The following is a 23,569-nucleotide window of genomic DNA, read 5'->3' as shown; positions in this document are numbered from 1 at the left end:
CAGCAATTTATTTCTCACAGTTTGGAAGTCTGAAGTCCAGGAAGGTATCAGCAGGTTTGGTTTCCCTTGAGGCCTTGCTCCTTGGCTCACTGAGAACAGTCTTCTTACCTTTTCTCTCTGCACACAAATGCCTTCACATCTCTTCCTCTTCTTCTTTTTAGGTTTCTTTCTGTCACATGAGAGAGAGACAGATGGATAGATTGACAGGGTCTGCCAATAGGCCTTGCCATGCTGCAACCTTCCTCCAAGTTTCCAGACACCCAGGATCATGATTGCACTGACAGGCACTCCCATCATGCTCAGGACCACCTCCGAGCTGAAGCCCAGGCCTTCCCACTGGGCTCTGGTATCTCACAGCAGCATCCCGCCACCTGTAGCACCAGGGCTAGTTGTCTTCATTTTTCCCTGATATAAATTGTGTGAAAGAGACATGACACCTATTGGCCTAACCTATCTTTCAGTGTAGGATGAATCCTTAGGTCTCTGATTGTCTTTTCAAAGCTTTTCGAAGTTCAAGAACTGATTTTGGTACTGAGCCATGACACAGGGCAGTCTTTACAGCAGGAGTGAGAATACATTAATTTGTAGTATTGCTTCAAAGAAGGGCTCCTAGAAGCTGTAATTAGCATATGTGATGCATATATTTTAAACATATCCTTTTGGGTTTTCAGCATCACAGAAGGTACTGTTCGAAGTTTAAGAACTGATTTTGGTACTGAGCCATGACCAGGACAGGCCTCACAGGGCTGTCTTTACAGCAGGAGTGAGAATACATTAATTTGTAGTATTGCTTCAAAGAAGGGCTCCTAGAAGCTGTAATTAGCATATGTGATGCATATATTTTAAACATATCCTTTTGGGTTTTCAGCATCACAGAAGGTACTGCTGCTGCTGTGAGCTCATGTAGCTTCAGGGTCTTGGGTGCTGTTTCAAATTCAGTAAGTTGAGACCAGCTGAGTTCTCAATTTCATTTCCTGTTGTATTCAGACGGCATCAGTTGTAAATTTAGCCCCTTCTCTGCGTGTCTGGGCCCTATTTGCTCTGAAAATCATCTAGAAACATAAAACTCATAGTCACTCCTTGATTTTGATCATCTCATTGGTTTAGCAGTATTGCCTTCAGTATTTTTAGGGATTACTACAATAATTCTAGAAAATCATTGGTCTAAAAAGGCCAGGTCTCTCTGAATCTTCCCTAGGCACGCCTGCAAGGCCAGGCCATTATGTCTTTACATTGATTCTCTCTCCAGGTGAAATACTGAATTCTGTGCGTGTTAAATTCTGCTTGAGTGGGCAACAAATCCTGGTGACAGAAACTCTTGTCCAAAAGTGCTGAGAGAGCTCACTCTGCTTCATCGCTGTGAATACAAATAGGTAACGACAGATAACTTTGCAGCTTTTGTAAAGTAAACTCAAAGAATCTATGAGGAGTGACTTTTCAACAATAATTTGAAATGAGCTCTAACATCGTTTCTGAATAATCTCTGTGTCCAAGTTGGTTCAATGACCTCAACATTTATGAACCTAGTTTTAAAAAGAAAATGATACATTTCCTGAAAATAATAGAATTAACAAAGTTATCCTTTTTAAAATTCATGTCTAATTTTGTGTTAAGTAATAGTACACCTGACCAGTGCCTATTAGGAAAGAATGAAAGGGCAGTGGAAGGTGGAAAAGGGAAAGGAAGAGGGTGGGAAGCAGAGAGGGAAAGAAGAAAGGGAGAGAAAGAAAAGAAAAAAGAGCACTTTTAAGGAAAAGTTTAAAAGTACCTTTCCATACAATACTGTATGATTCCAAAACGTATAAAGACCTGCAGTCATTAAACAAGCAGTTTTAGTCCCATTCCAAATGTACAGGGTCCATATTCATAGATGCAACTAAGGTCTCATTTATTTGGTTTTTGCAAGTCAGCTAAGTATACCTCTAAAGCAACAGAAATGTTCTAAATAGTAGAAGTGAGAGGAGGCTGCAGGAAAAGGAATTGCAGCGTTTCCATCCCCTTGGGAGGTGATTTCTCACTTTCTCTCCATCTCTCTGTCTCTGGTGAGCGCATGCACTCTGTGGCAAAATCTAAAAAAAAGAAAAGAAAAAAGGTGTGCGTGTGTGTTCAAAGCGTGGAGGTGAATAGTGAGAGTAAAAGAAGTGGAAGCAGAAGCTAAATTGCTGGAATCCTTATCAGATTTCAGAGGGGAATCTTTGAAAACTTAAAATCAAAGCCATCTGAATATCAAAAGAACTGTGTGCCCTGTGTCTTCGGTATTTTCAGATTTTCGGTTTTCTTTCTGATGCTGTCTATCATCATAGTCCTCCTCCCACAATTCCTCTCCTTACCTGTCTTATGTCCTATTCTTTCCCCTACCCCTTTTCCTCCTAAAAATCTGTTTCAGTTTGATCGCTCTGAGGCTAACACATACAATATAAAGGCAATTTTTTTTTTCATGTTTTTGAAATTTCTAAACAAGAGACAACATATTGTAAATTATTCAGGTTTTTGTTGTTATTGCTGTTTTGGGATTTATTTAAATTTTGCCAGAGGGCACATGCTTGCCAGATGGAAATAGAAGCAAAGGAGGCGGAGAGGGAGAAAGCATTCCCCAACAGGGTACGATTTCACTCCAGTCCCTCACCATTTCTCCGTTCTGTGGGGACATGGGGCACACATGCACATGTGCCTGGTTTGTTTTTCAAGACTCAGAGATTAGGATTTGAACCACATAGTTGGCCATACAGGATCTAGCTCCCTTAACCAATAGACCAAGAAGTGGCTCTTAATTATCAAGTTTTACATGTTTTTTGTTTGTTTGTTTGTTTGTTCTTCTTTACCTTTGTTCAAATGCCTTTGTTAATCTTTAGGATACTCCTTCAGTTTGAGCTCTTATTTACAACAGAGTCTGGTTTTTTTCTTAACAATCCCAATAAATTCTTAATCTAATTTAATTATTTTCCCAATGTTATCCTCATTTTCTGTACTTTAAATTGCATAAAGGAAACAACTTCTTCCATTTTCATTTCAAGCAATCTTGACTACTCTTGTTTGCTGCTGTTTCTTGAATTGCAATATCCCCCTCAGTTGGTGTAACACTGAATGGGCGTGTGGGAATCATCCTTGAACAATATAGAGCACGTCATAAGACTTTCAATTTGTGGGCATCTTGGTTCCTGAGCTCTGCTGGTTGCCCAAAGAGACAATGAAATCAGGCAAACTGCTCTTCTGATGTGAGGATTAAACTTGTTTTGGATGAAACTTCAATTGCCCTAGAATGGCATATGCACTAGGAATGACTGAAAATCTACAAAGTGCACTGCTAGCTTTTCTGTATCTTTATGATGAAAATTCAGACCTAATAAACAAATAAGCAGTTCTTTTTCATAGAAGAGGTACACTTGTAAAATATTTCTAGCAGATCGGTTTCTTTTCATTCAAGCTTGACCCTTTAAACAGTGACATTTTTTGCACTGTTTTAATTACTTTCTAAAAAGCAAACAGATACTTCCTGACTCTGTGTTATATACTGGGCACTGTTCTAAGTATAGTAGTGAGCAAAAAAGACACAAATTCTGACTCTTGGGAGTTAATATAGGGCTGGTAGAGGGAGACAGGGTAAGTAAGGAAAAAACATGGTATAGAAAACAAATAGTGATTAGTGCCAAAGAAATATCAGTAAAGAAGAAGAAGGAGCCATGAAATAGTAGATGAATAGTCGACATTTTAGATAGACTGGCCGGTTCACATTTGACATTTATATTCATATCATACACATTTTCAAATATGTTGTTTCATGGAAATAAAAGCAGTACGTGTTAACTGTTGACTATTTGGATGATATGAAAAATATGAAGGATAATATACCATCAGTCATAATACTGACTTTGACTACCTAGAAATTACAACTATATCACATTGCTTTATTTCCTTTTCGTTATTTTCCTAAGCCTAAAAATTTATGCATAAATTATGTACGCATCATATATACATCTGTACTTTCAGATACACACACGCACACACATAAATGTACAGATTTGTTGAAAAGTTGCCTCTCTTCATTGTTGGTGGTTATAGAGTATGTAGCGTAGGAAGTTAGGTTTTAGTACTGAATTGTCCTAGTTTAAATCCAGTTTTTGGTACAACCTAATTTTGTGATCTTGAACAAATTACAGCTATAGGTTTCCATTTAATCAAATCTGTAAAATCACGGTTTCATAAGGATTAGAAACATTTTATATGCACAAAGACATATATGCGCACACATAATGTTTAGAACTATATAGAACACATAGTAAATGCTGTTGGGTCCTCGGAAAAGTCATGACGCATTTTTGTATGACTTTTCTGATGACCCAATATGTTTACATTAGTTACAAATATAAATTAATTAAGGAAAGGTTTGGTGAAAGTGTTTGCACAAGTAAGAAGATGGAAGAATAAACATTGTACTTTAACAAATCTTAGCAATTAAGAAGCAACCAGCAGTTAAGTTTCCAGAAAAGATGATTGAATGCAACTAGCCAAAAGCTTACAATTTTTGAACTTTTTTCATTGTTAGGGTTTATTGCTGATGTAATTTAATGAATTAAATTAAATTAAATTAAATTCAGTTCAGTTGCTTGTAAGAGATGTTATGTTCACAGCTGTGTCATAGGTGTTCATGTTTTCTAGATCCTGTGAACTTGCATAAATTAAAGTAGCATTGAAGTAGGATAGATATTAGAGTGTCTTATTGCCCATATTCTTTTTAGGCTCTTCTCTGTTTCTGGAATCAGTCTATTTTCTTGGGGGTAATAGAGGGCCTCATTCATTTAACTAAAAGTCACTCTCATTTCTATTGTTATTTGAATAACACAGAAACCATTTGGACATCAAATATTATGTGAAGTGATAAACATAACACTTATTACTTGACATATATCAAATGTTCAAGATTTGCTATGGCCATGGTGCAGGGCATGCTTCTCAGTCCTTCATAGGAGGTCTTAGAAGTGAAAAGACCCACAAATAGAATATATGGTAGATTGCCAAAGCCCCATTTTCCTTTAAGGCTTTTGTCTGCTTCTGGAATCAGTCCTTGATATCTTAAAGAAAAAACTTGGACATATGGAGAAACAAATAAAATTCTGATAAAAACAGAAAGGAAGTAATTGTTTATCATTTTAATTATGTAATTTCTTCAAGGCAACTTTGGGAATTACATACTGTTTTGGCCTTGATTAAAAATGATGGACTTCTGTTATTGAAGAGTATAAAGGAGGGACCAGGTGATGCTGCAGGGGTACTGCAAACCCACACAGAACGGTCCTGAGTCCACATCTTAGAACCTCTCTGTACATACCACAGGTGTGCCACAGGCTGAAGCTGGAGGTAGACTAGTTATGGAAACCCTGTCTGTCTCTCTCTCTCTTAGAGAAATAGGGATCAGCAGGAGGCATAATGGTTACGTTGATGAACTCACACATAGTTTGAATATCTGACCCAGCAGCTTAAAATTCTTTCCGGGTGCATGTGCATCCATATCCAAAATCCCGAGAGGAGAAAAGAGGAAAAATGATTATGGTGTGGCCATTCCCCCTAGGGGGGTGATTTCTCACTTTTTGACTCTCTGGAGAGCACTTGAGCCCTATAGCAGAAGAAATAAATCTGAAAAAGAGTGTTAGGGACACTTTCTAATCATGTATGATGTATACTAGTTACATGAATACCCAGACATGTGTTTGTCTGCAAATAATAAGCTCTCAATAAACATATGATGTCTGGTGGAGAAACAGAGTGTTTACAAGCATGAACGAGTGAGTGGACTATTACTGGCTGCAAAATTAAAATACCCAAACTATGGGAACGTCCTCAGTATTTTCTCCCTATCCTCTGTGAACTCAAGGCACTCTGATAGGTATTTTAGAGGGTGAAAAATAAGGTGCACATTTATGCCCAAGCAGTTTATGGTTCAGTTTGTGAAAGGAAAAGGGTGACAGGATGGATGCAGAGGAAACAGTGAGGGACAAGAATACGACAGCAATATAATAGAAGACTTCTCAGGAAGGACAATGAAGTTTTTCCAGGGAGTAAAGTGCAGTCTTAGATACACACATTCATGAACCCACAGTTCCTCACATCCAAACACCACCTGGAATTTCAAACAGCGTGTATTTGATTAACAAATAATAGGAAGTCGTTGTAGATGCATGAGCCATGGTGACAGGCATATCCCTGAGCCTCCCAGTGACTGCCTTCATCTCTCCCCATACTAACCTCATAAAGGCAAACCAGTTCTTGGTCATAGTCACTCAGACAGATCCAAAGTCCTAACCTGTTAATAAGAAATAGATTAACAACTGAAAAAAAAAAAGAAAAGAAAAGACAGTTACATCATACATAAATAAAAAGAAGAACTTTAAATTCTATATAAAATACCTCTGTTATTTTCATTCAAACATTTCTTACCTTAATTTCACACTCTTGACCTGAACATTTGTCCCACTCAGTAAAAATAAAATTCAGCAGTTTGGTAAAGGGAGACCATGCAGTGTCTCCAAACATGTTCTATGAAAACATCACTTTTTACCCAAAGATGTTCCTCAAAGTACATTCACTCAACAAAAGTAGGTTTCTCAGAGTTGGCAGGTGCCATGGTGGTTAAGACACTGGACTCCCACATGACCATCTGGCTTGATTAGTTTGTTGTACCCATTGTATTATGATTTGTGTAACTGCAGAACCTGGACCTGGTGGCTCGATTTCTCTTTTCCTCTCTCTCTGCTCAAATGAAAATAAATAAATAAATTAATTAAATTAAATAATTTTTTAAAAATAGGTTTCTCATTAGGGAATGAATTTACTGATAAGAGTTAGATACAAATAATTTTATTTTACAAAATAAATCTTATAGCAGTATGTTATTTGAAATTAATCGAAGGAAGAATAGTTTGGAAGATTTTAGAAAAAGCAGTAGAATATGTTTTCTATAGCTTCCATTTATATATTTTTAAAGCTTATTCATTTATTTATTAGATAAGTGAGAAAGAGAAATACCACCTCTAATAGGTTCTTGATGCAGCATCCTCCTCCAGCCTCAGCCAGCTCCAGATACATGAACTTCCATGCCTGGGCCCTCAGAGAAGCCACCCAGCATAAACCTGAAACCCTCCCATGTGGATCAGATTTGCAGAATGTCACATTTTTACCACTGCCATGGTCCAGCTCCTCTCTTTGTATTTGATTTTTAGTTCCACTTCCAGAGTTATCAGTATTTATTCCCATGCCATACTTACATTTTTTTTTAATTGCCAGAGAGCATGTGCAATTGCTAGAGAGATACAGAAAAACAGAGACAGAGAGACAGAGAGAGGAAGAGAGTACCCTCAAGGGGGTGTGATTATGCCACAGTCTCTTCTCCTCCATTTTTCCACCTTGAATTAGTGCATGCATAGGAATGTACCTGGCATCTTTTTCAAGTTGTTTGGGATGGGATTTGGTCTTTTTTTTTTTTTTTTTTTTTTTTTTTGGGGTGGGGTTTTTTTTTTTTTTTTTTTTTTTTTTTTTTTTAAGAATTTTTGCTATAAGGTGTGTGCACTTGGCAGAAAGAGAGAGAGACAGAGAGACAGGAAGTTAGAACTCACCCCCCAGGAGGGATGGCCACGCTGCAATCCCTTCTCCTCCATTCTCCTCTTGGGACGTTGAGCACACACACATGCGCCTGGTGTGAGTTTAAGCCACCAGATCCGGGACTTGAACCACAGTCGACTACATGGGAGTCCAGCAACATAGATATTACGCAAACTGCTGGTCCCAGGGATGGGATTTGAACTGAAATAGGCCATGTGGGATATGGCTCCTTTAACCACGAGATTATGAGGCCATCCTGCCACTTATGTCTTTGATGGCCCATCTGTCTTTTGGTTATTTTTGTTCAGTGTTGTTTGGATTTGTCTTGGGAGACCAAGAGGTTAAACAGCGGCACCGTTTGTGTCTGCACATGAACATGTGAACTAAAGAAGAGATGCTCAGTGGCCAATCACAAATAGATTTTGAAAGAAATCATGCGACTGGTCATGAATCCTGTTGTGCACCTGTTATTTGGGTGGTGATTTCAGTGGACTGAAGAGTGAGCAGCAAAGCTTGTACTTCATTCAACCACAAATAGTTAAATGTAGTTATTAAAAGACTTTCAGTCGTGCTGTTGGGGAACTGGTGTTATTTAATTAAACTGTGATGATGGAAATTGGTTCTTACCAGAATCTTTTAAAACAAGAACTATATGTACCACCATTGAAAGAATGAACTAGAGGGGCCAGCAGGTGGTGTGGTGGTTGAGGCACTGGACTCCCACATGGCCAGGTGTGGGTAAAATCTTGGACCTGGTGAATTGCATTCTCACTTCTCCTCTCTCTCTCTGTCCCTCTCTGGTGAGCACATATACCCTATAGCAAACTTTAAAAGAGAAGAAGAGGAGGAGAAGGAGGAAATAAATAATCTTTTTAAAAAATAGAAACCATGTTGTTCAAATGGGGGCAAAAAAAAATCTAGTTTGCTTAGGCTGCAGCTAAGTGAAGAATGGAGCAAAAAGTCTTATAATTTATAAATCCACCCTATAAAGCTTTATTTCAAGAATAAATTGATAGTAACCTTTGGTTGGGTAGCATTCCTGTGTACCTGAAAAATAATTCCAGGAAAAAACACTCATTATAAACCTTTTAGCATTTCCATAAATAAATCTGAATTTAAGTTCTGCAGCTACACAAATCACAGTACAATATACATTGTATTGAATTGCCAAAATTACAAGGTATCCAAGGGCTTAATAGTCGAATTATGAAATTTCACAAATAAAGAGTGCTTCAAAAGATGAGCATATTGATAAATAAAAAAAAAAGAGCAGACTGGAAAAGTAATCATAAGTGTCTTAATTTATAAACATGTAGCCATCAGTATAAATAGTTCTCTGTCAAGCTACACAATTGACGTGAAGAAAATAGATGAACTGGAATATAAATCTGAAGAAAATTGCAAAACAATGAGAACAATGAGTTAGAAACTATAAAAATAAAACAGATTAAGAAATAGAAGCTAGAATGAGGGATTTTTAACATGCCTATTTAGAAATATGGGGGAACAAAGAGAATGGAAAGGATGATGGAAGCTTCTAGAATTGTTGGAAGACATGAATCTTCAGCTTCAGGAAGCCCAATGAGTAACAAACACATAAAATAAACACACATCTAGACACATTGCAGTAAAATTGCAGAATGTGAAAAAAGAAGAGAAACTTTGAAAGACTTCCAGAAAGAGAAATGATGACCTACACATTACACAGAGAGCTGACTCACTAGTATAACAATGGAGCCATCAGAGTGGTACAATATCTTCAAATTGTAAAGAGGAAAGCACTGTCAATGCAGAATTGTATATTCTGTGGGGAAAAAAATACTCAAGAAAAAATATGAAACAAAGAAATTCTCAGAAAATCAAGCACTGTGTTTTTGAGTACCAAGAAATATTCTCTAAAGGAAATTCTAAGGAGTACAATTCTATCAAAATAAAATGCCCAGCTGAAGGCCTGAAATGTAAAAGAGTTTGTGGAATGAAGAAAATGAAATGTGGTCAACTACGAACAGACAATAACAATGTATAAGATGTTGGATTAGGGAATAAATATAAATCTAAATGAATGGATAATGCTGTAAAACTGATCATTTAGAGGTCTCAGGGTGTTTAAGAAGTAGGTAAAGTTTTACTTCACTTTTGACTCTAATGAGGTATAAATTTCATAAACATGTGAAAATTCACTAGTTACCTATAAACTACTAGAGATGGGTATTTCTACAACAGTGGATATGGGAAACACACTTTCAAAGATTAACAAATAAAAGAAAAAAATGAAAAAGTACAAAATAAAGATGGTAACAGAAATAAATTCAAATGTATCCAAAAATGCATTGTAATTTCTGAAGGACTTCAATTGTGAAATAACGTGATAAATATACCAAAAGAGAGGCAAGATAGAGGCCAAAACATCGCCTCCACTCCTGTTAGGGGTTAATAATGATGCAGCATTTGTAATTGAGGAAGAGAGCCTGCAGAGTTAGGCTTCAACACTTGAATTTGGGAATGGATGCAGACATTCAGACAATAGCAGCACGTGTGTGTGTGTGTGTGTGTGTGCTTGCACACACACACACACACACACACACAATAAAATTATTAGCACTGAATTTGCTGAAGATTGTAAAACTGGAGAGTGGTACCAGCCCCACAAGCTGGTGGTTGAGGTAGCTGGATCCCACATGGCTGACCACACTGTTGAATCCTGGACCCTGCGTTCAGAAACATGCTAGGTACATGTGCATGCATGCCTTAAGTCCTGAAAGGAGAGAGACATGGAGAAGGGATTGTGATGTGACCATTGCCCATGGGGTTTGCTTTCTCCTCTCTCTCCCTCTCCTTCTCTCTCTCTCTGAAACACACAGCCGAGCAAATATAAAAATGGAGAATGAATTTATTAATTAAAAATTACGGTATAGGGCTGGCCCTGCAGCCTAGTGGTTAAGGGAGGTGGTTCCCACAGGGCTGACTGTGCAGTTCAAACCTAGGCCCAGTGACAAATGTATGCAAAGAACTCTCTGGACTTCCATTTTCATGAGAAGGGAAATAGATTGCTTGGGAAATGTTTAAAACATGCCAGTATGTATCTCCCCAATTCAAAAATTATGAGGTAATAATTTGGGCTTTATTCATGTTATAGTAATAATAGCATCCACATCATGAATGTCCAGTCTTGCGTTTTCAAAGCTAAGGTTGCTTCCGGACTGGTTGCCACACTGACACCTTGTGCTGTCCAGTTTCTTTCTGAGATTAGAATGTAACTGGCGCAAACTCCTTCTAACATGTTACACTTGACTTCTCTGTGCTAGTCCTTCCTTATCTGCCCACTCTGGTCCTATCTCAGAAAGAGTGACAGAATTTATACCTTGGGAAAATTTAGTAAAAATGAGTCTTGATGTTAAAGCTGGTACTTAAGAAGCAACAGTTATAGAAGCGGGCGGTTGTCCCCAAATGCTCTGCTACTGTGGAGTTAGTCATCCTGTCTCAGAAATCACAGAACTATTCTCTCAAAGCCCACTTCTCTGGTAGCAAGTTTCCAACAGCTGTGAAATTTGCCTGTAAACTCTAGCTTCTGCCTCCCAGAGAATACTGCAAGGTTATGCAAAAACTGCACTGATTATCTAATTGGAAGTATGTGTCACCCAAGCTGAGAGAATACCATCTCTGCCATGAAAACACTGGCACTAATTGAAGAGAAGTCGAAGAATTGCAGGCCTTGGGCATAACTATCTGAGTCTGAGGGTTTTCCTACCGCGATGACACCTTATGAAAAAAATCACAGTTATTCTAGTCTGTAGTGTTTCTGAATCTGAGTGAGCAGTTATCTGACTCGAGATAATAAATGTCATTATCATTGTGATGTTCAATCCTGAACAGAAAAGAGTTAGCCTCAGCACATCATAGCACTAACAGATAAAGGTAACTCTATCCCCTGTTCCAATGTGTGATCCTAGCATTCTATTAAATAATCAGAGGAAAAAATGGTTAGTGATCAAGTGAGGTGGGAATGTTTCTTAATAGTAGTTACCATCTGCTAATCACCTCTAAGATGGATATTAGTAATAAAATTTACTACGATAAACACTCAAATTACATTTATAAACCTTAGCTAAACATTTTTTAAAACAGGCTCATTTTCACCAATGTTTACTAACATCATTTAAAAATATCTTAGAAATACACTTAGAAACGGGGGACTAGCAGTTGGAGTAATGGCTATGTGGCTGGACTTCCATGTAGTCGACTGTGGTTCGAGTCCTGGACCTGGTGACTTAAACTCACGCAGATGTGTGTGTGCATGTGTGCCTAAGATCCCAAGAGGGAGGAGAATGGAGGAGAAGGATTGTGGCATGGCCCTCCCCCCGGGGGGGGGGGGTGTGTGTGTGATTTCTTGCTTTTTGTCTCTCTGTCTTTGTCTTTCTGGTGAGCACATGCACCCTATAGCAAAAACCTCTCAAAAAACAAAACAAAACAAAACACTTAGAAATGTCAAGAGAGAGTCATTAAAACTACTTCTCGGGGGCAGAAGGAGGTGTGGTGCTTAAGGTGCTGGACTCACTCCCACATGGCCAACTGCAGTTCGAGTCCTGAACCTAATGGCTTGCTTTCTCACGTTCCCTCTCTCTGTCTCTCTCTGGTGAAATTTAATAATAATAATAATAATAAATTAAGTAAATAATTCTTAAAAAAAACCACTACAGTTCTGTCATGTTCAGCTATACTTTTCATCATGAGAACTTGAATTCTTTCCACTTTAGATATTATGGTTCTGTGACCATTTGTTGAATACTCCTCATAATTAAACTCACTAGTATGGTGGGTTGACTATTTTAAGAGATGACAGACATTCATATAATAGGTTTACACTATTAAATTCTGACCTCTCTTATGTTAGAAAATATGTTTTCACAATAAATTCAAGTTGCCCTAGGAGGTAAACTGCACTGAAAAATGAAAATGATCTTAAATTGTCAGGATTCAGCTTTCAGCTTAAACTAAGAGAACATACAACAGTCAGACTTCTGATTACATATGTTCTCTCATTTCTAATCCCATCAAAACTGGCAACGAAACGGTAATAGAGAATTACAAGTAATAAAATAAAACCATAATGCCCAGAGCTAACACTCATAGCACATAATTTTTGCCAGACATTGTTCTAAGTGCTTTTCACCAGACATTGTTCTAATACAGTACTAATGGGCAATTGTTATCTTGTGCACTCACAGTTTTGGAATCGGGGAAAAGATAGGCAAGTGGTAGCTAACTTTAGATGTGAGTCTGTATTTACTGGTGACAGAGCCGCTGGACAGCCCTGTTGAGGGCTCGATGTCCTCTGTTGTGAGACAGCTTGCATCTATGTGGGGGGGTTCGAGTACCCATAAATAACATGGAAACATTTATCTGTGTACACATCCACTCCTCTGTGCACACATATGTGTTTCTAGGTAGCCTTTTTTCTTAAAGTTTCCCAGCAAGATTCTGCCATGTAAGCTTTACCCAAATAGATTCCCAAGATTCTGTGTCTTAACACTTGGAAGAAATGTTGAGGGATACACTGTACTTGAAAAAAGCCAAATTTTCAAGGCAAACCTAGAGGTATTCTTGTCTTTAGAATGCAAAATTCAATGCTTAGGAGTAAGGGCCCCAGAATTTCCTCCTAGGCATGACTCCTTAGGGTGATTTTTGCCTGACATGTTAAGTTCATTTATAAACTCACATAATTTGATTTCCCTTCTAGCTCCATGGTAACCAGATAAAATTTAATGTCAGTGAGTTATTTTATGTCTTTATTAGAAAAAAATGTAGAAACAAAACAGTATGTGAAAGAATTTAACATGAACTGAAGCTGTCTAGGTTCAAATCCTGTCTCCATTGTTGACTGAGGCCTTAGACAAACCTGCCCTCTCAATGCCTCAATTTCTTCATCAATGCAATGGGGATATCATAAGACCTCAGAAGAATTTCATGCAGTTTAAGGCTGAGTGACTATAATTACTAACTAACTGAATCAATGAAAGCATGAACTAATAAATACATGAGTAAACACAAGATCTGACATATAATCTTTCACACAATATATGTGTTAGTTACTGTTTTTCTCCAACCTTGGTCAGTATGACCTGATCATTTTCAAATAAACACCTCTTTGCAGATGGATGGCTATAGACACTCTTCTTTAGAGACCTCATAAACGTGGATTAACATTTGAAAAGAATTTTCTGATTCCTATGAAAAGTCTTACATTAAAATCATGAATATGTATTTAGTACCACATGTTTGCTAATTTTATCTGAAAGTTGAATATCTCAAGTTACACTGCATAGTGCTTTATCTTTTTATTGTACAGCTTTTGAAAGGTATTATTTTCTTCCTGAATCAAAGGCTCTGAGGAATATTGAAGTTCTAGTTGTGTACATACTCTATAAAATTCTAGAATTTGAATGAGGTTTATAATAAACTCGATGTATTTTCAAAACATTACCCTTAATAGGTACTGAACATCTCTGCTGCTATCATCCAGAACATGTATGGAGTTACCCTCAGAAATACAGTCTGTGTAGAGTGGTCTGAATTGATAAGTAACACTTGACACAGATATGAATGTTAAATGAGAAGAAAAAAAAAACACAAAAGCAGAAGAAGGCAGTATATCACCAATGACCCATTCACCGTTTTCTGCCTTAATGTGGCTTTTCTCTTTGTCACTGTCTTCAGACTGTCTGAATCCACGGGAACGGACTTCATGGTTGGAAGAGAACAGTGTGCTGAGCTCTTGGAAGGTGGCCAGAAGTATATTTCAAGCTCCTTGTGTTGAAACTTTACAGAATTCTACACTCAAATTATACTTCAAACGTTTCTTTTGTACTGGATGAGTGTTAAGCCTAGGTTCAAAAGAAGATTTCTTCCCTCCCCCGATTTTGGAGTGCAAAGTGGTTCCTGATTTGCTATTAGTGTTGATGTCTCTATTTGATTGACCCTTCTCCCCTTCCCATGCCAGCATCCCTCCAACGGCCTTGATGTTGGTCCTGTCTTCACGACTTCCTTTTTATAACACCCATCAGCAACCATCAATGTATTGGAGAAATTAAGGAAATAGATATTTCTTTTTTAAAATCTTTGGGTATTTTGTTTGTTTTTTAATTTTGCTATAGGACACACGCATTTGCCAGAGACAGACAGAGAGAGAGAGAGAGAGAGAGAGAGATGGGAAGTGAGATGCTCCTCACCCCACCCCCAGGGAGGATGTCCATACCATCACCCCTTCTCCTACATTCTCCTCTTGGGATTTTGGGCATGCACACAAACACCTAACACATCTTTCAAGCTGCTGGGTCCAGGACTTAAACCCCACAGCTGGCCATATGGAATATAGCTGCCTTAACCATCATGTCCCCTCTGGCCTCTTTCTTTAAAATCTTGTATGCATATATCACCAGAGCATCAGGATGCCATCCAGTTTATCTGAGAGATATAAGAAAGCAGTTCGTATTAATTGATAAAACTACAGACTTTATAATGTAAGCACAGGAATGTTCACTGCTTTATTGCATAATTTTTAAAAACTCTATGTAATAACACTAGCTAAGTAAACTGCGGTACATCATAATAAAGTACAGCTCATGCTCCATAGCCACAGGTTTTACCCAGAGATTCAACCAAGTTCAGATCTTCAAATGGAAAATATTCTGATATTGCTGACATGTGCCATGTACGTAGGCATGCAATGGTATAACAACTACTTACATGACATTTACAATGTGTTAGGTATTACAAGGAATCTAGTAGTGATCTTAAAAGAAAATAAAGGACTGATAAGCAGAATACACAGGGAACTCAAGTGGCTTACCCAGAAGAAAATGATTAACCCAATTTAAAAATGGGAAAATGAGTTAAATAAACAACTCTCTAAGGAAGACATACAATCAAAAAGCATATGAAAAAATGCTTAACATCCCTCATCATAAGGGAGATGGTAGATCAAAACTGCAATGAGATACCACCGAACTCCAGTCAGAATGGCGAAGATTAAAACAACAACAACAACAACAAAATGTTAAGTGCTGGAGGGGATGTGGTGAAAGGGGAACTCTCCTACATCATTGCTGGGAATGTAAATTGGTCCAGCCACTGTGGAGAACGATATGGAGGTTCCTCAGAGACCTTAAAGTAGAACTACCATATGATCCAGCAGTTCCACTCCTGGCTATCTACCCAAAGGACAGAAGAATGCTCAGTCGGAAAAGCGCTTGCACAACTATATTTATTGTGGCATTATTCATGACTGCTAAGACATGGAATAAACCTAAATGTCCACCAACAGATGAGTGGGTTGGAAAAATGTGGCTCCGTGGAAGACTATTCAGCCATAAAAAACAAGTTCCTGGCATTTGATAGAAAGTGGACAAATATGGAAGATTTATTGCTGAGTGAAGCAAGTCAGGCTATGAAACAGACATGTATGTCTCCACTCAACATACACTGTCCGCATTCTATGGTTGAGACTGAAAGTCTGGAGGACATAACATTGAAAATGGTTATGGACACTAGGGGCAAAGTGGAAGGAGAGTGGGAGAGGGGAAGAGTGTAGGAAAGGAAATTTGAGGAAAAAATAGAAAAGTAAGACATTCGTAGGACATAGATATGGTTCATTACCTGTGGATGATGATGTGTATAGTATTCTCAACTGGGCTGGACTAAGGTGTGTATGATGCTGAGTAAAGTCTCTTTACAATCTAATTGATGTATAGCTATTGAATGTATAAATAATAATGATAATAATAATAATAAATAAAAAATTGCCAGAGGGTGCATGCACTCATGAGAGAGAGAGAGAGAAATGAGAAATTATTCCGCATGAGGGATGGTCACCCCAAAATTTTTTCTCCTCCATCCTCCCCCCCCTTCAGGATTTTAACTATACACACACTTGTGCCCATTGTGTTTATCAACCCACCTGGTTCAAGACAAACCATGTCATTGGCCATGTGGAATCCAGCTGCCTTAGCACTGCCTCAAGGTGGCCCTATAAGTGACTTAAAGTACATGGGAAGATGTGCCTAGGTTATATGGAAGCATTACTCCATTTTTATGTATGGGACTTGAACATTTAAGGATTTGGGTATCTGCAGGAGTCCAGGAATGATTCCTTATACATTGAGGGATAACTATAGTTACATACATAGTTACTGAAGGTGATAATTTGAACAAGCAAAATTTATAGGAGGTACTATATAGGCAACGTTAATTTTGTCTCTGCCATATATAAATTTATCTCAAGTAATTAGTTCTTCTCTTGTTCCTTGCTAAAATTCAGGGCAAGTTCCATGGTCTTTATGGCTCCTGCCAAGTTTGTTAGTAAAAATAATAATACTAATAATAATATGCCCACCCTAGTGTAATAATTAAAATATTAAATTTCTCTTATATTGGCCCAAGACAGGGTACTCCCTGAGAGAAGAATGGTCCCTCTTTCTCAGACTTGTGCTTTTCTTTCTCTGTTATAACTTCACAAATTTCATTTCTAATACTTTAAGGGTACAGTGAGGGAAGGGAGGGCATTTTTTACATCACCATTACTGTGTGATGGCCTCATACGGTCTAGGCATGGCAATGGTTTAACCCTTCCTTCATGAGAAGAGAAGTATTTGCTTGTTTTATTGTGATTTCTTATTTATATACATAATCAATGTTTCTCTTACTGGGTATAGTATGGTTTTTTTTACTAAGCATGTATGCAATGGTAATATATAGACATATTCATCTTTAACACTGAACCTTACATTATGTTGCCTATATTCAGTAATAGAGCTATTCGTTTGTTAAAATTTATTTTTCAGAAGTATATATTCAAGTGCCAATGACATTTTTTTACTCTGCTGTAGTACACACTTTCATAACCTATTTTATTGTTTACATGCATTTGAGACAAATTAATTAACAGAAATGAGAAGTGTTTTCATTTTTGAAAAAAAGAAAATTCGAAGAAACTTCATCCTTCTGTAATCCCCTGAGATCTCTTCTTTGCAGAAAGTGACACACTCTCATTAGCCAGGGAGAACTTTTCCTTTGGCTCCTGGCCCTTTGTGGTCCATCCCCAAAGAGATCCATCAATTAAGTATCACTAATTTTTAGAAGATGCTCCCAGCCAAAATTTCAGATGCTCATCTTGCTCTTTGTGCAGCCAGCATTGGGTGAAGTGGAGACACTCACATATCCTCTGCCCTGAGAACTCTGGGCTCACAGGCCCATCCTACTTCAGAAAAACCTCGTTTAACTTCACGGGTGAAGCTACTAGCCAATGGCTCACAGCTCTGCTGGTTCAGACAGAACCACATGCAAATCTGCTGGGCCCTAAGAAATCAGAAAGCACAGAACCCCATGTGCTTTCCTCATGACCCTCTCCGTTCACATAAAGTAATATGGGGTGCCCCTTCTACTTGTTCTCCTTTGAGGATGAGGGATAAACAGCATACCAACCCCTCTGCACATTTCTTTTCTGAATCTCTATTTCTCTAACCCTTTCATAACCTCACTGGAATCGTGGAGAGGAAGAGTGACAATGCTGGGACCCCCCGCCCTCCTTTGTCTATGTCCTGAGTGATGGAGTCTCACCCTTCTTGGGATGTGGCATCTAATGTGTTAGGCTTCAGCCAAAATTGAGAATTTAAAAATTTTACCTTGAAATATTATATTACTTTTGCAGTATAAATATATATGTGTATGTATATTATATATAGCATTGTGTATGTGTGTGTGTATGTGTGCGTGTGTGTGTGTGTGTGTGTATTTAGGTTATTGCCATAGTGCATGTGTGCTCACCAGAGAGAAATAGCTAGAGGGAAAGTGAGAAATCACTCTTCAAGGGAGATGGCCATGTGATAATCCCCCCTCCTCCATTCTCCTCTCAGTTTTTCAGGCATACAGGCACATGTGCCCAATATGATTTTCAAGCCCCCAGGTCCAAGACTCAAACTGCAGTTGGCCATGTGGGAGTCCAACATCTTAACTGCCACAACACCTATTGGCATCACATTTGATGACTGAAAAACTGAACCCGTATGTACTAGGTGACTGAATATGATAAAAAAAAGAAGTGTGTGCAATTGTTCTTTTGGCATAATCTGTAGCTCAAGGCTTAGCTCAGTTTCTCACTAGTTGAATAACCTTGTATAAAAACTCTCCTTCATCCTTAAAATCAGAATAGAGATACTCAGCCGAGCAGATACGTGTGTGACTTAAACACATGCAAACATGCTTTGTCAGTTCTAAAACTACAGAACTAAATTCCTAACTACCTAATGAAATCCAGGCCTGGTGCTGTGTACTTGTAGCACTCTGAGTGTGGGTCACGTGCATTGTCTGGTCTTTCCTTCTTAGATAAAGCAGAAAAATGAAAACAAAACAAAACAGCATTGTGGCATGCCTTCTAGTGAGAAAGAAGAGAAAGGAGTAAAATGGGGAAAGACAGGAAATTAATATCTGTACACAGAAGAAGCCAAGAAGTCAAGGCGAAAGGTTCCTCTAGTCTAATACAGTGGAAAGCCCATCCCTCACACCATAGTGAAGGGGAGTCCCCAAACTTGTCCAGAGTCCATCTTTTTGAAATGGATATCATTGATACATATTGACTGAAATTGAATTTTTACCATCATACTAATGGTGGACGTTGGTTACTTTAGTGATTGGATGTATTCAACATTTAAAAAAATATGTACGAGTGAATTTCAGTGAAAGATAACAAATATAACGGTCTCAGTTTTTTCTTTTGATGTCACAAAATAAAAAGTGTTTTTAAAACTTCATGTGAATACGGGCGCGTGTGCGTGCGTGCCCAAGATCCCGAGAGGAGAATGGAGGAGAAGGGATTGCGGCGTGACCATCCCCCCTGGGGGGTGATTTCTCGCTTTCTGTCTCTATGTCTCTCTCTGTCTGTCTGGCGAGCGCACGCGCCCTACAGTGAAAATCTCTCCAAAAAAAAGAAGTATATATTCAAGTGCCAATGACATTTTTTTACTCTGCTGTAGTACACACTTTCATAACCTATTTTATTGTTTACATGCATTTGAGACAAATTAATTAACAGAAATGAGAAGTGTTTTCATTTTTGAAAAAAAGAAAATTCGAAGAAACTTCATCCTTCTGTAATCCCCTGAGATCTCTTCTTTGCAGAAAGTGACACACTCTCATTAGCCAGGGAGAACTTTTCCTTTGGCTCCTGGCCCTTTGTGGTCCATCCCCAAAGAGATCCATCAATTAAGTATCACTAATTTTTAGAAGATGCTCCCAGCCAAAATTTCAGATGCTCATCTTGCTCTTTGTGCAGCCAGCATTGGGTGAAGTGGAGACACTCACATATCCTCTGCCCTGAGAACTCTGGGCTCACAGGCCCATCCTACTTCAGAAAAACCTCGTTTAACTTCACGGGTGAAGCTACTAGCCAATGGCTCACAGCTCTGCTGGTTCAGACAGAACCACATGCAAATCTGCTGGGCCCTAAGAAATCAGAAAGCACAGAACCCCATGTGCTTTCCTCATGACCCTCTCCGTTCACATAAAGTAATATGGGGTGCCCCTTCTACTTGTTCTCCTTTGAGGATGAGGGATAAACAGCATACCAACCCCTCTGCACATTTCTTTTCTGAATCTCTATTTCTCTAACCCTTTCATAACCTCACTGGAATCGTGGAGAGGAAGAGTGACAATGCTGGGACCCCCCGCCCTCCTTTGTCTATGTCCTGAGTGATGGAGTCTCACCCTTCTTGGGATGTGGCATCTAATGTGTTAGGCTTCAGCCAAAATTGAGAATTTAAAAATTTTACCTTGAAATATTATATTACTTTTGCAGTATAAATATATATGTGTATGTATATTATATATAGCATTGTGTATGTGTGTGTGTATGTGTGCGTGTGTGTGTGTGTGTGTGTATTTAGGTTATTGCCATAGTGCATGTGTGCTCACCAGAGAGAAATAGCTAGAGGGAAAGTGAGAAATCACTCTTCAAGGGAGATGGCCATGTGATAATCCCCCCTCCTCCATTCTCCTCTCAGTTTTTCAGGCATACAGGCACATGTGCCCAATATGATTTTCAAGCCCCCAGGTCCAAGACTCAAACTGCAGTTGGCCATGTGGGAGTCCAACATCTTAACTGCCACAACACCTATTGGCATCACATTTGATGACTGAAAAACTGAACCCGTATGTACTAGGTGACTGAATATGATAAAAAAAAGAAGTGTGTGCAATTGTTCTTTTGGCATAATCTGTAGCTCAAGGCTTAGCTCAGTTTCTCACTAGTTGAATAACCTTGTATAAAAACTCTCCTTCATCCTTAAAATCAGAATAGAGATACTCAGCCGAGCAGATACGTGTGTGACTTAAACACATGCAAACATGCTTTGTCAGTTCTAAAACTACAGAACTAAATTCCTAACTACCTAATGAAATCCAGGCCTGGTGCTGTGTACTTGTAGCACTCTGAGTGTGGGTCACGTGCATTGTCTGGTCTTTCCTTCTTAGATAAAGCAGAAAAATGAAAACAAAACAAAACAGCATTGTGGCATGCCTTCTAGTGAGAAAGAAGAGAAAGGAGTAAAATGGGGAAAGACAGGAAATTAATATCTGTACACAGAAGAAGCCAAGAAGTCAAGGCGAAAGGTTCCTCTAGTCTAATACAGTGGAAAGCCCATCCCTCACACCATAGTGAAGGGGAGTCCCCAAACTTGTCCAGAGTCCATCTTTTTGAAATGGATATCATTGATACATATTGACTGAAATTGAATTTTTACCATCATACTAATGGTGGACGTTGGTTACTTTAGTGATTGGATGTATTCAACATTTAAAAAAATATGTACGAGTGAATTTCAGTGAAAGATAACAAATATAACGGTCTCAGTTTTTTCTTTTGATGTCACAAAATAAAAAGTGTTTTTAAAACTTCATGTGAATACGGGCGCGTGTGCGTGCGTGCCCAAGATCCCGAGAGGAGAATGGAGGAGAAGGGATTGCGGCGTGACCATCCCCCCTGGGGGGTGATTTCTCGCTTTCTGTCTCTATGTCTCTCTCTGTCTGTCTGGCGAGCGCACGCGCCCTACAGTGAAAATCTCTTAAAAACAACAACAACAACAACAACAACAACAAAAACTTCATGTGAATACATAGTTAATGGGCCTACTGCTAAATGTTTGTTAATACTTTGGTAAAAATATAAGGGATTATTATGACATTTAGACAGAAACCTCTGAACTGGAGGTATTAACGTGAATTTACTCTCAAATTAATCTGCTCATGATATCAGGTTGATTTGTAAATGGATTTTAACATTTATTCAAACAGCCCTTTCTAAATAATGGGATGTTTGGCCAACGTGACAAAGAAAGCCAATTTAACTTGTAGGATTCTGAAAGTTACTATTCACAGTGAGAAGTCCACCCTCTCCTAGTAAAGGCGCATAGCTAAGCCACTTGCTTTGGTTTATTTTCCCAACCCACTCGCACAGCTCATCATTTCCGACACCTGGGTAGAGTTCGAATTTTATTTCCTAAGTTCTGATAACGTATTTTCTACAGTGAATGCCAGGTCTGTTCATAGGAGATGACTTTTAAAAACCTTACCTAAATGAGAACTGGAAAAGTCATAAAATCAGGGGAATTTTGAGGTTATCTGTTTTTGACAATACTATTAGGACTTGTTTAGGATACCAGGAACACAAAGGGTTAAGCAGGGCCTATAGATCTATTTACTTTGTAACCTTCATCAAATTCAGAATATTTAACTACCTGCTTCCTTAGACTCTTGAGAAACAAAAAATGAGAAAACGAAGATAAAGACTAGCAAGCTGGAGGAGACTGTGGAACACACATTCTGACTAAATAAAGGACCTGAAACTGGATAAAAGGCTCCCCTCTGCCCCAGGGAGGGAGACAGGGTCTGCTGGCCTCCCTCACCCTGGTGGGTTCTGTGAAGTGCATCTGGTTGTCATAGGATGGGAGAGTGCTGAGCTGCCTTATGATGTCCTTGGTTCTTTGGGTCCTAGTCACTAAAATTAGAGATCTGCCCCTAGGCACAAAATAAAGACGCAACTACAATAAAAGTAGGTAGGAAAGGGAATTTAATAGGAAAGAAAGATTTTAGAAAAGAAGTACATCCAAAAGACCTTTGGGCAGGCAGGTTGCCAGGTGGCAACTGTTGCCTTTGGAACTGGTTAGGTGTTACTTTTATTATCAGAGGTGATCATGAATATTTAAGGGTGAGAGGTCTGTCACACTATCTGTGTCCTTTGTTTGGATTCACAGCTTTCTCCTGCCTTGTGCATCTCTCTCACAGGTGAAGAATTTGGGGAATTTGATCACCTAACTTGCATGCCCGGATGCCCAGTGTGAGCTATGATGGTTAGTTAGGATAGACTATCTAGTTTATTGTCCCAGTGGGAATCAGGATGTTGACCAAAATGCTTGGTTGGGTCTTTTTGTATTCACGAGGGATGATAAGGGAGAAATTTACAATCATCCCTGTATGTCTTCCTCAGATACCAAGGAAGAAAAATGGTATTTGCCTCGCCTTCCCGGCTCCAGGAGCTGGGTGGGAAGAAGGCATCTCATGGAGGGTCTGGTTGTAACTCCTGATACATTGTGATTGATGTGACATGTGTCCTGCTATTCCCTTAGGGCTGCCTGCTCATTACTAGCTAACTGCCTGCCACAAGGTCTCTCAGTGAACTGGGGGCCTACTTGCCTCCCTTGGGGCTGGCCCATTCCGTCCAGGGAATGTTTGTACCTCTGGTTTTTTTCCTTCTCAGTATACCTTGTGCTCGGCCTCTGGTTTTCTGTCCTCTAGTTCTTTGCCGTGATGGGGAAACCTGGAGCCTGTACCCCTCAACCCAACAATGCTATAGTAATGGGGAAATGGAGGCTCAGGAAATCACATTGCTCACACCCAGGCCTCCTGACTCACAATTGCTTTCTCACATCATATA

The 23,569-nt window shown here is 38.8% G+C and overlaps 1 protein-coding gene across 1 annotated transcript in view; it reads left to right on the top strand.

The window, feature by feature from the left end:
- The window catches only part of LOC114009530 (anoctamin-3-like), a gene marked incomplete at its 3' end in the record, with an annotated part of 104,514 nt that overhangs the window by 23,640 nt on the left and 57,305 nt on the right, over positions 1-23,569 (top strand). The gene's annotated exons all lie outside the window — the stretch shown is intronic.

The sequence above is a fragment of the Tupaia chinensis genome, unplaced genomic scaffold, assembly GCF_000334495.1.
Source record: "Tupaia chinensis unplaced genomic scaffold, TupChi_1.0 Scaffold000555_1, whole genome shotgun sequence".
Lineage (NCBI taxonomy): Eukaryota > Metazoa > Chordata > Mammalia > Scandentia > Tupaiidae > Tupaia > Tupaia belangeri.
This window is presented reverse-complemented; position numbering and strand designations above follow the sequence as displayed.